Source organism: Argiope bruennichi, chromosome 1, assembly GCF_947563725.1.
Source record: "Argiope bruennichi chromosome 1, qqArgBrue1.1, whole genome shotgun sequence".
NCBI classification, from domain to species: Eukaryota; Metazoa; Arthropoda; class Arachnida; order Araneae; family Araneidae; genus Argiope; species Argiope bruennichi.
Genome location: NC_079151.1, coordinates 136,062,152 through 136,078,219, shown reverse-complemented (window position 1 = coordinate 136,078,219; position 16,068 = coordinate 136,062,152). Strand labels below are relative to the sequence as shown.

Sequence of the window (16,068 nt, the reverse complement as noted above, 5' to 3'; positions counted from 1 at the left end):
TTCGCAGTCCAGTAACATGACCAGAATACAAAAGCAATTGCTCATGTAGCATAGTTGTTAACTGGCTTATGAGCTTTCACCACAATACTTATCCTTTATAAGGTCACATTCTGAGCTTGATGTATATGCTAGACAAAGAAGGATTGGAACTACCTTAAGTAGCACTAATTTATAAAATAATTGCATCTATCATGAAGTTAATTCATGATATCTAATAAACCCTGTAGATGATTATAAACTATTGTGATTGATTCGCATCCATTCCACAGAGAGCCAGTTATTCGTCTACTGCTATAGCTTGGAAATCTCGACAAGAAGGGCAATTTTTCAGGCGATGCGTTTGTGTTCTCACTCTGTATAAACATCAACAATTTTCCCTTATGTAGCTTTATGTTAATTTGATACAAAAAAAAAATAGAGTATTCCTCACTAAAAAACCGAACTCACCGAAAGCTTCTGTGGGAGTGGTGGGCCTGTTAGAGTAGATTCAGTTAAATGCAAACCATAATACCAAATTTTATTCCTAAAATCAAAGGTAATAGATTACTTAGAGGATCTATTTCTAGGTATTATGAATTGAACTTAAAGAAGTTGACACGTAGATTAGTTTTTAAAATGTGAACATTGAATTCAAAATAAGCCGATAAATATTTAATTTACAAAAAAAAAGTAGTATATTATTGATAAATAAGTAACATGGGTAGTGTTTTGATATTTATAATTTACTTTAAAAAAAGAAAACAGAACATTTAACTTTAATAAAAAAACAACAAGCTCTTTTGTAGGATCAAATTGAAGAGCCTGAAGACGAAACAACAATGATAAAAAATAAAGTACAGATATTATTTAATATTATAAAAAAATAAAGAATATACGCTCCAAACTTATAAAACCGGAAAATTAAACTTGAAATACAGCCATCTGATTGACGCCTACAACAGACTAGAACTCGAATGCCGCAATGTTTTACAATTTTATACAAATGGATTATATGCTTCTGATACCTTAACTTTATCTTCTTTTCAAATATAAATCCTTTACCTGACGCTTACATGCGTTAGTGGAATCTCCTGCAAAAAAAGAAATCAGAAAGCAAATAACTCCCCCTTTAACATCGAACAAAAATAAATATATATATATGTGTCGTGAAAAAAGCGCCTTAAAAACCATAACTCGAATATAAAGGGTAAATAAAAGATGGGGATTGAGTCAAGATTAAGTTCCAAGTCAAGACGAGCAAAAGTTTTATTTGCCTTCGGGTCTGACGGGACAGAGATATTTGTGAATGTGTGTATCCACAAACACCCTTCGGCCATTCAGGAAAGGAATGGGAGCATTTGATAAAGAAATATATAACAAGTAAGTACTGTCTTCACATTGCGAGTTATCTGGGCAACGTAAGGTATTTTTCTTTAGGAATAAGAAGGTGTATTTTTCATAAAGTCTGCAGCTAAGTTTACCCATAGTTTATCAAAAAGTCAAAAGGGGATGTTATGGGAGATAAGAAAGAAGTTTTACGAATGGAAAATAATATATTCATTCTTGTGTGTTTTTAAAAGTTACGTGTAATGTCCATAGAAATAATGTCCTAGGTATTTACTTCATGTTTTATATTGGGTTATTCCTGTAACATTCCTGTGACATGTGTAACACCTAGACCAATTTGAATGACCTTTGTCGTGAAAGTGTAGAGGTGGGACATAAGAGTTAATCCTGTTGGTCACATCAGTCACCGTATCATTCCCCTCTTTGTAAGTTGGTTCCGCCATAAAAGTGAAAGTCATCAGATCCAACAACCTTAAATGTGTTCACTGAAAACGCAAGACCAAACTACCGTATTTGCTGCTTTTTGTCTTTACATCTGAGGTGGAAATTATAAGTAGAAAGTTTTTATGTGGTTATTAGGTGTAGTATCTGTATTATATAAATGTAGTTTATAAAAATTATTAATAAGTTATAAATGTTTTAAGGGAATATGTCGTATATAATAAGTATGTTTTCAATCAAACTGTTAAGATGTAAAATTTTTGTTTGAAATAAAATAAAAAGTTCTTCATATTAACGCTTTACTCAAGATAAAATGCAATGATTTTTAAAATATCTTTTTTTCCAGTACTATAAAATAAATATAATTACGAATTCTATTAAATTATAGTTATGGCTAATGAAAACGCATTACTCATGTTTTATGAATATGGTACAATAAATATAAATTGGGAAATAATATTGCTTAAAAGAATGAAATTTCATTAGATCTGTAATATGAACGGATCATAGTTTTTACATGCTTTATCTTTTAAGCCATTTTTTATTAAACTTGACAAAATCTTGGGTAGTACCTGATCATTTGTTATATCTGTATTTTTCAAAATAGGGAAATATCTATCTAGAATTATTTTTCAAACTCACTATCAGTTAATTTGTACAGTTTTTTTTATTATTATTTATTAGCAGATGAGGTAGATCATGCTATAAAATGTTTCAAGAAAACATTATCTTTAAGTATCGATATTGAAATTTTAACGTAATCTGTGTTAAATCTCTTAATAACATTATATTTAATAATACTGTAAAAATTTTTAATGACTTTCTTTGAGTCTGTGACTCCAGTCTCACACCAAGTAGGTTAAGATTTGTCCTTGTTTTTGCAACTTAAAAATGTAAATGTATGATCATATTTGTTTACAGTATTATATCATATATCATATAAAAATATAATTGTATGATCATAATAAATAATTGTCTTTGTTAAATATAAAATACAAGGAAGCTTAAATATTAATTAAGCTTCCTTGTAGTACTTGTATAAAATACAAGGAAACTCAATTGTAGATTTTATAGCAATATTTATAACAATATTTAATGTCAGAAATGGCAACGAATGTTTATGAATAGTTCTTCGTGCATTTTGTAAAAAGAATATGTAATCATTATTTGTAAGAGATTGCTTAAATGAAACTTTTTGATTCTTCAGAAATTTCTCTGAAAGCCTTACTGAAAAGCTAATATAATCCTTCATATAAATAGAAACGGCGAGTGAAAATTATTATTACAACTTTCTTTTGTAGACATCAAGGGATAAATACCAATATTACTATTTAATGAAAGAGCAAAGTTTCCAAGCACTAAGTAAAAATATTTATAAGTTTACCCTATTGACAGCTAATGTAATTAATCCTAGAAAATGAATAAGCTATTGGAAACATTTTTGAAAATTCCCTTTCTGAATTTTATAGAAAAGTCAGTGCAATTATGGTTTGAAAAAAGAATAATATAATGAACAATATTGTTTATTCAAATATTTCCCAATTTAAATGTGATTGCTTCTTCAAAGACTTAACATAAACTACTTGGAAAGGCTACATATATATAAATGAAAGAGAGCTGATAAAAAACATTACTGAAAGGGATTCTTTATTAGATATTAAGGAACATCAATATAATTATTCATAGCAGGAGAAAAAACAGTATTTGTTGTTCATTAACTCGTTCATTACTGCTCCAGTCCATCTGGCCATGCAAATTCTATACTGACAGGGCGGTTTCTGTTTCAAACGAGGGGGTGGCAGATGTAAAACGAGCTAATTCAAGGATTTCTTTGCTTTATATCTTGCACCTCTTGTTTGACAGAGAAACCGGCCTATCAGGATAGAATCTGCATGGCCGGTTGGGCAGGTTCAGTAATGAAAAAAGGTTAAATAAATCCTTTTATGAAAATCTTTAAAAAGTCAATGTAACTATTCTTATTCTATGGATCTGGAAAAGTAATTAAGAATATTTATTGGAATATTTCCGTCATAAAGTTGATAAATATTTGTAATGAGATTATTTTTTATTTCATCCATATTATTAAAATATTTTTTAAATCTAAGAATTAAGATATATTTGCAAATATTAACAAATGTTTTTTATCTGTATCAAAGTACAGTTTTTAATAAATGATCGTTTTCGTTTAAGATTTTATAAGATGTCTGCAGCTGTTAGAAACGGTCATCGGAATCATTTCTTGCATTTTCGAGAATACGTACTCAAGTAACTTATTCTAATGTTTTCAGTGCAACATGCGAACTCAAGTGACTCATTCTTCTGTTGCTCATGAACCATGCAAATGCTAGTGACTCATTGCATTGCTGCTCATGAAGCAAGTGAATTGAAGTAATTCATTCTACTATTTCCCATGAAGCATTCAAAAACAAGTAATTATTCTACTATTGCCCATGGAGAATGTGAACTCAAGTTACTTCTTCCAATCTTGCCCATGGAGCATGTGAACCCAAGTGATCACTTATACTGTTGTCTATGAAACATACGAACTAAAGTGATTCATTCTATTATTGCACATGGAGAATACGAGCTCAAGTAACATTTTCTACTGTTGCCCATGAAGCATGAAAACTCTACTGACCATTTATATTGTTGTCCATGAAGCATGCGAACTCAAATGATTCATTCAACTGTTGATTATCCTTGATAGGACATTTTAAAAAATTAAACATTAATTTTCACTGAAAGAGAATTTATTCAAAATTATTCAAAAATTGAACATTGTTGTCGGAAGTTCTTATTAGGATCCTTTATTATCGCCAATTTAATAAATTAAGGAGAAAAAAAAACACAGAAAATATTGAAGAATTCTACATTCGTTTCTAAAAATTAAAGGGCGAAAGTATTGATGGATATTACATTGTAAGAATCATTGATATCCATTTTTACTCTAATAGTACCTAATAGTTATTTTCTAGGCTATTAGAGATATGCATAATCTCTAATAGCAAGAGTGGACATAAATATCGTGAAGAATTATAGATTAGCTGTTTCAGTAAATGAACGTTCTGCTAAAAAAATTACAGAGTATGAATTTTTGTACAATCTCTCGTGCTATTAATCAAATATAATAAACTATTTACTACAACTTAACATTACAAACATTTTCTTTCTTCTGTGGCTTAAATTCGCTGATATATGAAGTATTGAAGCTGATTAGTTTGAGCTAATCAAAGATTGCTTCTGAATGGATAATTCTTCTAGCGATCTTTGAAATGATTAATATCTAAATGCGAAGCTCTATATTTTAATTGTAGGAAGGTCAAAAGTATTAGTAAGTCAAAATTATTTTTCAAAATATAAAAATTATTTTAATAAATATGGCTAAATGAACCTCGGTTCTTTTAGTCCAAAATAAGACTTAAAAAACCGAGGGGTTACATAAAATGAAGATTGCATTTTTTTTCCAGCATTGTATTATTTGATTCAAACAATGAAAAAAATCTTATATAATATTTAAAGCATTTTTCCAATTGGAAGTTTTTATCTCTCTCTTGCTGTTTAAAACTCTGCTATTGAGCCCTGATTGGAGTAGACATTGTATATCTTTGAATGACTTGAAGTACTATATCTTCTTGTAATAAATCTTCATCTTATCTTGTACTTCTATCACTCGGCTAAGTGTCGTTTTGTCATGTGCCAGCCTGAGAAAAGGACCGAAAGCAAATAGCTCTCCTTTTAGATAGCATCAGTATATATATATATATATATATATATATATATATATATATATATATATATATATATATATATATAAATCACGTGTTATGGAGAAAAAAGCACCTTAAACCATAACTCGAAAATAAAGGATAAATAAAAGATGGGGTATTGCGCCGAGATAAAGTTCAGAGTCAAGAAAGAGTAAAAGTTTTATTTGCCTTCGGCTCTGAGGGGACAGGGGTATTCGCGAGCGTGTGTATCCACAAACAGCCTTCGGCCAGCCAGGAAAGGAATGGGAACGTTTGATAAAGAAATATATTACAGGGATGTACTGTCTTCGAATATGGACTTATCTGGGTAGGGGAACGTATTTTTCTTGAGGGATGAGAGGATGTATTTTTAATAAAGCTACTCGCTGAGTTTACCTGCGGTTTATCTCAGGATGATAGTGAAAAGGAATGATCTGGGAGGTAAGTATGAAAGTTAGCGTTTTAAAACGCTGCACAAAATATTCATGTATGGAATTTTTGTGTTTAGTATATATTATCATATATATATATATATATATAAAGTAATGTTAAATGCAGTTCAGAATGGTTCATATCAAGTAACTATCATAACATATTTTTTAGTAAATAGTGACATTAAATATAAATAATATTTAATTCAGTCACATAGATTTCTTACATTCATTTAGGATAGAAATCATTGTGCATTTTATGTATAGTTATCACAATAAAGACATATTATTATACAGGGTAATTGATATTGAATGGAACAAAAATAAATCATACCTGTAAACACTGTAATGAATTTATTTTAATAAATCAAATTTATCGGAAAACCAGGTTTAAACAAGATTCTTTTGCCGTTTCCTCAGGTTGAATGCCAAATATCTATGCTGCACTCCAGTTTCTGCCACTGATGTGATAGAATATTTCTTTTTAATAAGTCTAACACGTTACTAATCCACTGCTTCAATTGTTGTATGCGTTAGGGAAGTACAATCAAGTTTCTATAGTTATTTAAGTTTCTATAGCTGTTTTATGCATGTCCTTCAGGTAGCACGAGAAATGCCTATGCGGTATTCCATTTTCTGCATCAGTGGCCACATAATATTTCTTGTTAAGCAGCCCAACATGTTAGTCATCCCCTGTTTCAATTGTTATAAGTACTAGAGAAATAAAGAAAGACTTTGTCTTAAAAAAAGACTCTATAGGGAAAAAAATCACAAGGAATTAGATCTAGGCTGCCAAGAAAGCAATGACATATCTGTTGATCCAAGACGGTCAGTTCCTCAATGGGATAGATGATTCTTTAGGTATTGACATACATTGTTATACCTACAAATCATAAGTCGTTTTGATTTATCGGGATTTCTTAAAGAACATTTTAACAATGTTTTCAATAATTTCAGTTTTAATACAGGATTAGTTTTTTTTTAAACATAAGTAGCCTCTATCCTGAAATGGCTTTACACACCGTTTGATGTTGTGATAATAGGAACATTCTTCATCAAATATAGTGGGGGGGGGCGAGGGTGATTTTGAACAACGGCAAACGAAGATGTTTTGGTATATTCCAAAACACAGAATATATTCTCCTGCATGGATAGTATTTTAATAATAACAATGGCGAATGATTTTTAGCGGCTTCTAGTGGCCTATTGCGTTGCTAGAAATTTTCGCTGTTGCCAGATAAAACTTGTATAGTTGTAGTTCCAGAGTAAATATTTTTGGCTAAATAAATCAATTTCGGAAATCGCACTTTGTTGTTCTTTCCATCTCATTCAATATGAATCACTCTATATAATGGGAAAAACCGAACACTTAAAATTGACTTTCTTTAACATGAGTATAACTGAAAGGAATGCGCTATGCTAGATGGAAATATTTATGTTTTAAGTACAACATACTTAATTGCGAATTGATACGAAAAGATTTATGCGCTGTATTTTTTAATCCATTTATGGCACAATGAATTGAGACATGGCATGGTTGTAGTACGTGAACAGATGGACGAAAATTACGGTTTCTGTCCTCTAATTTGGTTTATAACCGGTGTTTAAAAAACAGTGCACATATATGATTTTGTAAAACTAAATTAGATATTGATCTGATTTGACATCATATGCTTTATTTTAATTTGAGCAAGGAAAGATGTTACATTTCCACACTCTCATGAGTCCTAGACACTTCTGTATGAGTAGATATGATTAAAATAAAAACTACTATTATGAAGCATTCTTACATTCAATAGAAATTGAGTGTTGATAAAATTTGGAACAAAATCGATTTTTACTGGCCAAATACAAGGGTAGATATGTTGTTGTTGTTGTTTCTTATGGCACTTGCCATGGACAAGCCCACTGTTACGAAGACAGCGATTTTAAGCCAGTGGGGGAGCGTCTCTTGTCACCCCTGATCCGGTATCCCCAGTGGTATTACTCTCGACATGGAGGAATTTGTGACCACGACAGATTTATACGCGCGTCAGCCACCAAGATCGCGGGGAATCTTCGGCCGGTAGGGTAATTATAAGATATTGTTACAAAATTTTTCTTCTACAAATACCGCTAATCAATCGCAACACTTTTAATCGCTAGTTCAGCAGCTTGCTTGCTTTCTGTCTAATCCTCTCAAAATCCCTCGGTCTCAAGTGCTTGCTTTTTTTATAGTCTTCCCACAGGAAGTGATGTCATTTACAGGAAGTGGCTCAATCTTGGGAAAGTCCCAGAACTTTCTCCAAGTTTCAAGGAAAAACTGGTCTCGGTGATATAATGTTGGGACCATCTGGAGTCTTCTAGAAGATTCCTTTCGTCGCCAAGGTCGCCAAGTAGCCAACTTTTGTCGCCAAGGTCGGCATCTCAGGGATACGTTTTTATCACCTCGTAATAATATAAATGTTAAAAGATAGATATAAATGTTATTACTGTTTCCTCAAAACTACTATAAAAATTAAGAAGCAATAAAAACTAAATATAAACAAAATTTGGTACAAAATTGGGGATAGATCATAATCATGATAAATAGTAGAATAGATCCTTAATGCTATTAATTGGTTTCCTAAAATGAAGTTGCATTTTTTTGCTTAATTTAATTATAATAGAATTATAATGAAATTATTGAATTATAAAAAAAAAATTATTCAAATATATTTATATAGTTTCATTATTTGTCCAAACTGGTGTATTTCAAAAAAAAAAAAATATTATTATAAAAACTACAGTTTTGTGCAAATATATCCTAAAAAATGCATGCCTAATATAAAAAACACAATATCATATTTATATTATTACCTTAAATATTTACACATATTTAACGCAATTTATAAAATCTCTTATGAGGAAAGACAACAGTATTTTTGCAATATTTAATTGAATGTGTTATCTTTTTAAACTCGTTTTTACATTATTAGATATTTTCATAAATATTATTTTTAAAATTTACTCTCAAAGCAGAATATTTTTCTTTCAGCTCTAAATTAATAAAGTTTTTTAACATTATAACTTTTAAAAATTAGAAAAAAAAATTATTACATTCATTTCAAATTAATAAATTAACAACTCTGTTATATAATAATCTGTGTTAAGCTATAAAAATAATTCGCAGAAAGCCTAAATCGTAGCTTTGAGCATTAAAAACAATGTATCAAATATTTAAGTCTCTTACTCAGTAAGCTTCAAAAATAGGCTTAAAAATGCTCCATACAATTATAAATTGGCTACTTTTTTGCATCTGGGAATAATGCCATTTTATTTTCGGCAATATTTTTTATTAAGTTTTTTCTAAATAACCAAAGTAAATGAAGACAGACTTAATTGACTTAATTAAAAGCGATTTTTTTGGTAAAGCAATAGAATTTGTTTTTCTAGAAACGCTTAACATATCTGATAGAAAAAAGAAGCAAACGATTTTTTTTCCAACAAAACCTTATGAGAAAGCGTTCCGGGGAAAAAAGAAACGAACACAGCAAGAGCATTTCTAATTATCTTAAAACATTTTGATTTATCATCTGCTCTTCGGAAATATATATTTGGAGAGAAGCTTTTAAAAAATGAACGCGCCAAAAACTATTCTCTCTTTTATTCATTCGAAGAGAAAACTCTTTAGATTGTATGTGGAAAATGTAAGACTGGCATAAAGATGCTGAGAATTAATTAAAAAGAGCAACATTTCGGAGAATAATATATTATATGTTTCACAATTCGATTTTTTTCCTTAATAAGGTAGATATGTTAATTTCTGTACAAACATTCAATTTTCAAAATATTCGTACAAATTTTTGTGGGAGGTTATAAAATATGATTACAAAAAAAAAAAAACCTCTGCTCAAGAAACTCCAAAATAAATTGCTTATTCCGAGTTATGTAACTCTTTTATTTTATTTCTATAATTTTGAATTTGAATTTTTTTCTTAACTGATGTAAAATTATTGAATAATTTGAAAATTGATGCTCGAATGTGGTAAATAATAAATTGTCATTATGCAATTGATATATAAAATTAAATTCGTATCTTTTTTCGGGATATTTGATTTTCTTTCTTATATTTAGGATGTTTATCTTCAAAAGATGATACATGTTTTTATCAAAATATTAGGATGTGTGCAAATCAAAATATACGCCATTAACGCAAATTAAACTGAATGACCCAAGAAACATATTTCTATGATTCTGAGCTTTCAAGAAAATACGCCACATCGGAAACAAGGGAAACAAATTCCTTTGAACCGTGATATAATTTAGTTTTCTTATATTTACGTCCTGTTTTAAAGCAACACTAGGACTATTTTTAGATGGACCTGAAAAATAGCCCTAGTGCAGTGCCTAGTACAAAAAGAGTTTAGAGCAGTGTTCAGACCACGGGGGCTGCATCCCTTTTCAAGTTTCCACGCCATACCAGCGGGAGACGTTTGCCCTTGATGGATTTAGCTTGCACAAAATTTGCATACACTACGGTTCATCGGTGCAATCGGGTCTCGAATTTGAAACTTATTGGTTCCGGAGCTGAGATTTCACCAGCAGGCCGCCGAGGCCCTCACTGAACTACAAATTGGAATATATCGGAGGTTTTTCTGATGTGTATTCTGCACGATTGAGAAATAAATTTCCTTCGATAATTTACTTTCTATAGAAATCGCAAAGGTAATAAAACTTCCGTTACTGTTAAAAGAGGATTAGTTGATTTTTCGGAAAATGCTGTCTTTCCTGTTAACACGTCCATGTTAATTTGTGCAACGCTAGTCATTTTGAGTATACTAATGAATGTTACAGTTCTGGCAGTGGTCATTTTCAGAACTTTTATGACGTACATAAATACTGCTTCTTTTATTTTTAATATAATTACTTTTTAACTCAGAACTAGAGACATGAATTTCTTCATGTGGTCTGACTGAAATGACTCTATTGTTAGTTTTCTTTTTTGTCTTTTGTAAACAGCATTGGAATTTATTTTGGAAACACAACACATTCTGGAAATCATGTAGTTGCCAAAAATATTAAAAATATTAACGTTTATGATATTAAATGTTGGAAAGATGTTATAAGAAAAACCTAAACCATCTTTTAATGAGTATTTACTTTATTTATATATTGTGGAATACTAATAACTGTTAGAATTTAACAAAAAAAGAATGAAGAATATAATATTTTAAATTATTATTTTAAGAATATTTCTTTTTACTCTTTTTGCATTATTCAAATTAAAAGCAGTTTCAGAGACATGGACACATTAACTTCATAAATAACAACAAAAATATTAAAAAGGAATGAATCGGTTATATGCATGTGTTCATATTTAGATTTTTGCCAACATACTGATGAAAGAACAACTTGAAGGTACTGAGGAGATGATTGTATTCAAGGACAAAATACCACATGACAATCAGAGCTAATGAAGAACGCTGAGTCATTTTGATCCCCGTCTCCAGTTACGGATTGATGTGTCGGAAAAGTGATCAAACCTATGATCTGAATTTATCCTGATAGTGTTTGCCCTGTTAAGGAATCTGATTAAGCAGTTTAACTTCACAGAGGCTCAACTGCAAATGAAGACCTTTGAGATACACAAATCCCCTCACTGACGTTCAACAAATTTTTGTTGTGTTAAAAACATATATTGAATATGTGTGATGTATTTACTTAAAATTTAAATGCGACGTCTTTAAATATGTATCATTGGAATAAAAATTTCAAATAATTGATGCAGTATGGAATTTTCAAATCAGGATATATATTTTAAATTTCCCTGTATTAAAGTTTACATTTATTATGTAGCATAAAATAGAATTTAAAAAATATAATTATGGTTTTTGTGGTTATTTTTCTGCTTAAATTATCTAATTAAATAAAATGAAAAAATATTGACACACATGGTTCAACTTGTTTCTACTAGTTGGTAATTTTTTCTTTATTAATACTGCCTTCTTTCTGTTCATAAAATTAAATACAGAGAAAAAAAATCCCCTGGATTAAAAGTGCTTTTTCTTTTGTGTTAAAAATTATTTTTTGGTAGCACAAATTATTCAATTAAATAAGACGAAAAAAATACTGTCACAATTGGTTCAATAGCGTAAAATAGAATTTAAAAAAAATGTAATTATGGTTTTTGTGGTTATTTTTTTGACTAAATTATCCAATTAAATAAAATGAAAAAAATATTGACACACATGGTTCAACCTGTTTCTACTAGTTGGTAATTTTTTCTTTATTAATACTTCATTCTTTCAGTTCATAAAATTAAATACAGACAAAAAAATCTTCTGTATTAATAGTACTTTTTCTTTTGTGTTGAAAATTATTTTTTTAGTACAAACTATTCAATTAAATAAGACCAAAAAAAGATTGTCACAAATGGTTCAATAGCGTAAAATAGAATTTAAAAAAAATTTAATTATGGTTTTTGTGGTTATTTTTCTGACTAAATTATCCAATTAAATAAAATGAAAAAAAATATTGACACACATGGTTCAACCTGTTTCTACTAGTTGGTAATTTTTTCTTTATCAATACTCCATTCTTTCAGTTCATAAAATTAAATAAAGACAAAAAAATCTCCTGGATTAAAAGTGCTTTTTCTTTTGTGTTGAAAATTATTTTTCGGTAGCACAAATTATTCAATTAAATAAGACAAGAAAAATATTGTCACAAATGGTTCAATCTGTTTCTACTAGTTGGTAATGTTTTTATCCTTTTTTTTTTTTTTTTTGACACTCCATTCTCTCAGTTCATAAAAATAAATACAAACAGAAAAATCCCCTATATTAAAAAGGGTTTTTACATAGAGTTGTAAGAAAACATTTTTTAGTAGCACAGCCTTTTATTATAAAAAAAAAATGATAACTTCACGAACTAAGTATAAAACCATACATTAAAGAAAATGACTCAAGAAAAATATCAAATAAAAAAAAGCCGAAGTTGCGCAGCGAAAACCTTTCTAATTATCTTAAAACATTTTGATTTATGGAATGCACTTCGGAAATATTTATTGCGAAAGATGCTTTTAAAAAAAAAGCAGCACGGCAAAAATCACTTTTTGTTACACTTACTCTCTTCTTCAAACTCTTTCAGCTGTGTACAGAAAAGCGCAAAGAGGCTTAAAAAAAGAAAGCTAAAAATTAAATCTATAAGAGTAACATCGCCGAGGAAGTTTCGCTGACAGAAGAGATCAAATAAGAAGTTGAAATTCCGCCTCGCTCATCGAAACATGACTAAGATTACTTTTATCTTTTCTGTATTTCCTCATCGCTCCCAGAAGGATTTTCCAGATAAATCTATATTTTTCTCATCAATTGAAATATGCGCGTTTGCTGCTGTTTTCAAATTGGAAATTTCAACAACTGCCTCTCTTGCAGTATCCAAATGTGTATCCATCTCTCTCGGCGAGAAAGAAGTGAAAGGTTTCTGTGTCCTTCTTCCGGGAGATAAGACGGTTTTCTTCTTTTAAACATTAGTTTCGACTTTATGTATAAAGAAGCAGTAACGGAGAAACATTTTTGTTTTGTATTCATAGGTATATAAAAAGACCATAAAATGGAAAGAGCATATAAATTATGAAATGCGAAAAATAATTCTCTTAACTAAACCCCAGTAGGAATTTAAATTCAACCAAATAAAGTTTTGAGAGAATACACCAGTTTTTAGTTCTCTAACAGAAATATATATAATTTAACAATTCAGTACCTCAGAAGTAAACAAAATTAAATTCAATTTTGTTGATTTTTGTATTTTTTTGCCTTATTTGTGCGCCTACTGTAGGTAAAATATACGCATAACGGATAAATTACAACATATGATATATTTTTATATAGAACTATTTCTACTTTTTCAAAATGATAAAATTGCGATCAAAATTTTTTACTTCTGTTCTTCATAATTATAACTCACATTATTAAGTAATTGTTTTATATCTGCATGAATGTAATTTAAAAAATTAAGAGCAATTAATTGTTTGAATAAGTATATCCAACTAAATACATTTTCTAATGTGTGTGTGTGTTTCGAAAATTCATCTAAGCAACATCGATTCAATAGATAAAATAATTCTGTTTTGCATAAAATATACCGTATAACATGTTTTTTTTCCAATATTTTTTTGCTGAATCAAATATCAATTTAGGAAACTCTCACCTGTCGATTGACGTATTTTTCAAGATGAAACCAATGAAATTATTTAAATTTCTCTAAATCAATTACATTTTATTTGCAGAAGAATGAAATTTCTTTTATTTGAAATTTTAATGTAGTAAAAAATTACTGAATATGATTTGTAGTATAATGCATAAAATAATAGCATTTGAAATTTTTTGGAATAATGTTTATAGACTCAAAAAAATGCCTTTTACATCATTTTCTATTTGGAAATACAGATCTATTTCTTAGTGTTTGAAAATCATTTGTTAGAATATAATTAAAGTTATAAATAAATAATAACGGAGCAATATTTTGTTTTGTATTCATATGTTCATTAGAAGGTCATAGAATGGGAAGAACATACTAAGATAAGCTAACTATTTTTTTATTTTCCTGAAAATGAGTTGCACATTTTTTTATTATCCTGAATATTGATATCTTAATGTAAAAATGTTTCAGTTATTTACATCAAGTTCAACAATAGCTTTGGTGACGCTCAGATTCATTAATGTTGCACAAAAATGGGATTTTTCGAAATATTTCCAGAAGAAAGTCACTTAATTTGGTATATTACTCATTGTATGAGATTAAAGAACTTACGTAGTGACCAGATTGTGAGATTGAGAAAAGTATTGTTGTTCAAACTGGCTCTTCAAAACATTTTTGACATAAATTTCGAATTTATAGATTTAAAGCTAAATTTAATAATCACTCTTCTGATCTATCTTACGCATTATAAATTTTTCCACACATAGAGTATGTAATTAACAGAGCATGGCTCAATATTATGTGATCTGCCCTTCGAAACCAAATTTTAATATGACAAATTTAAATTAAATTCCGAGCAAAGATCCTCACCTGTACCACTTTACCTGAAAAAAAAAACATGTAGGCAGTTATAAAAAGACAGAATAACCTAGAAATTAAGAAGATTATTTTCAATTAGAATAGATGCTAAAGATCACATTTAGTCACCCTTTATTTTCATATTAGTCATACACAACAGACTGTTCAACTTATAGCAGACTTTAGAGTTTTATAACCAATTGTCATCAGCGATCTAATAGAGTAACTAAGCGCGGAAATTGGATTTTTATAAGCCATTGTGATCAATGTTACAACAGAGTAACTAATCGCAGTCCGTGATCTAGGTCCGTGACTAATCCAGTCCACTAAACAAGCGACTTTTAGTGCTATAATACATGAACTTTTAGTTGCATACTTAAAACAGGAAATGGTTAAGTTGTATATAAAATGCCGTTCTGACATCTGCTCTTATCCACACAATCCTTCATTGGCTTTCTAACCATTTTCAATTTATTTCATATTTTGTAATTTTCTGATCAAATCATCGAATCCGGGTAGAATCAAGATTAACAGAGACAATGAAGATGCTTCAAAATGGAATCAAGTATGAAGATTTAATTTTCGACATTGGATAAAAAGGGCAGAAATATAGCATTTCAGGAATAAATTTACACGGATGTAACTGACTAACTGAATCGAATTCTTTGAACATTAATTTTTAGAACTGCATTGCAGAATCTTTTTATTTCTTTATAGAATAGCAAGAAGAAATTCTTCATAACACGTCATTTTCTTAATGACTATACTTCCGGTTGATTTCAGCTTGTTATTTAAAAGTTGTACAGCCAGTTGAGAGTCTCGTGATGAATCCGGAAATTACCGGTACAACAAGTAATGAAATCCATTGCACCATCAATTATTTTGTTGTTTGTTACACCTTTATTGACAAAAAGAGGCCTTGAATATCTCTTTTATATAAAGTTAATGTTGGAAGACTCCCAGAAGATTTTAAATTAGAAAATTAATATAATTGGAACATCACTGATATTTATTTAATGTGGAGTAATAGAGAAATACATTAAAAAATAATAGAAAATTTTGCAAATTGTTGATTTTGGAAACAATGTATTAAATTTTTTTAGTAT

At 29.4% G+C, this 16,068-nt stretch overlaps 1 protein-coding gene across 1 annotated transcript in view; it reads right to left on the bottom strand.

The window, feature by feature from the left end:
* LOC129967701 (nephrin-like) overlaps positions 1–16,068 on the bottom strand; it is a 632,974-nt gene that overhangs the window by 508,338 nt on the left and 108,568 nt on the right. The gene's annotated exons all lie outside the window — the stretch shown is intronic.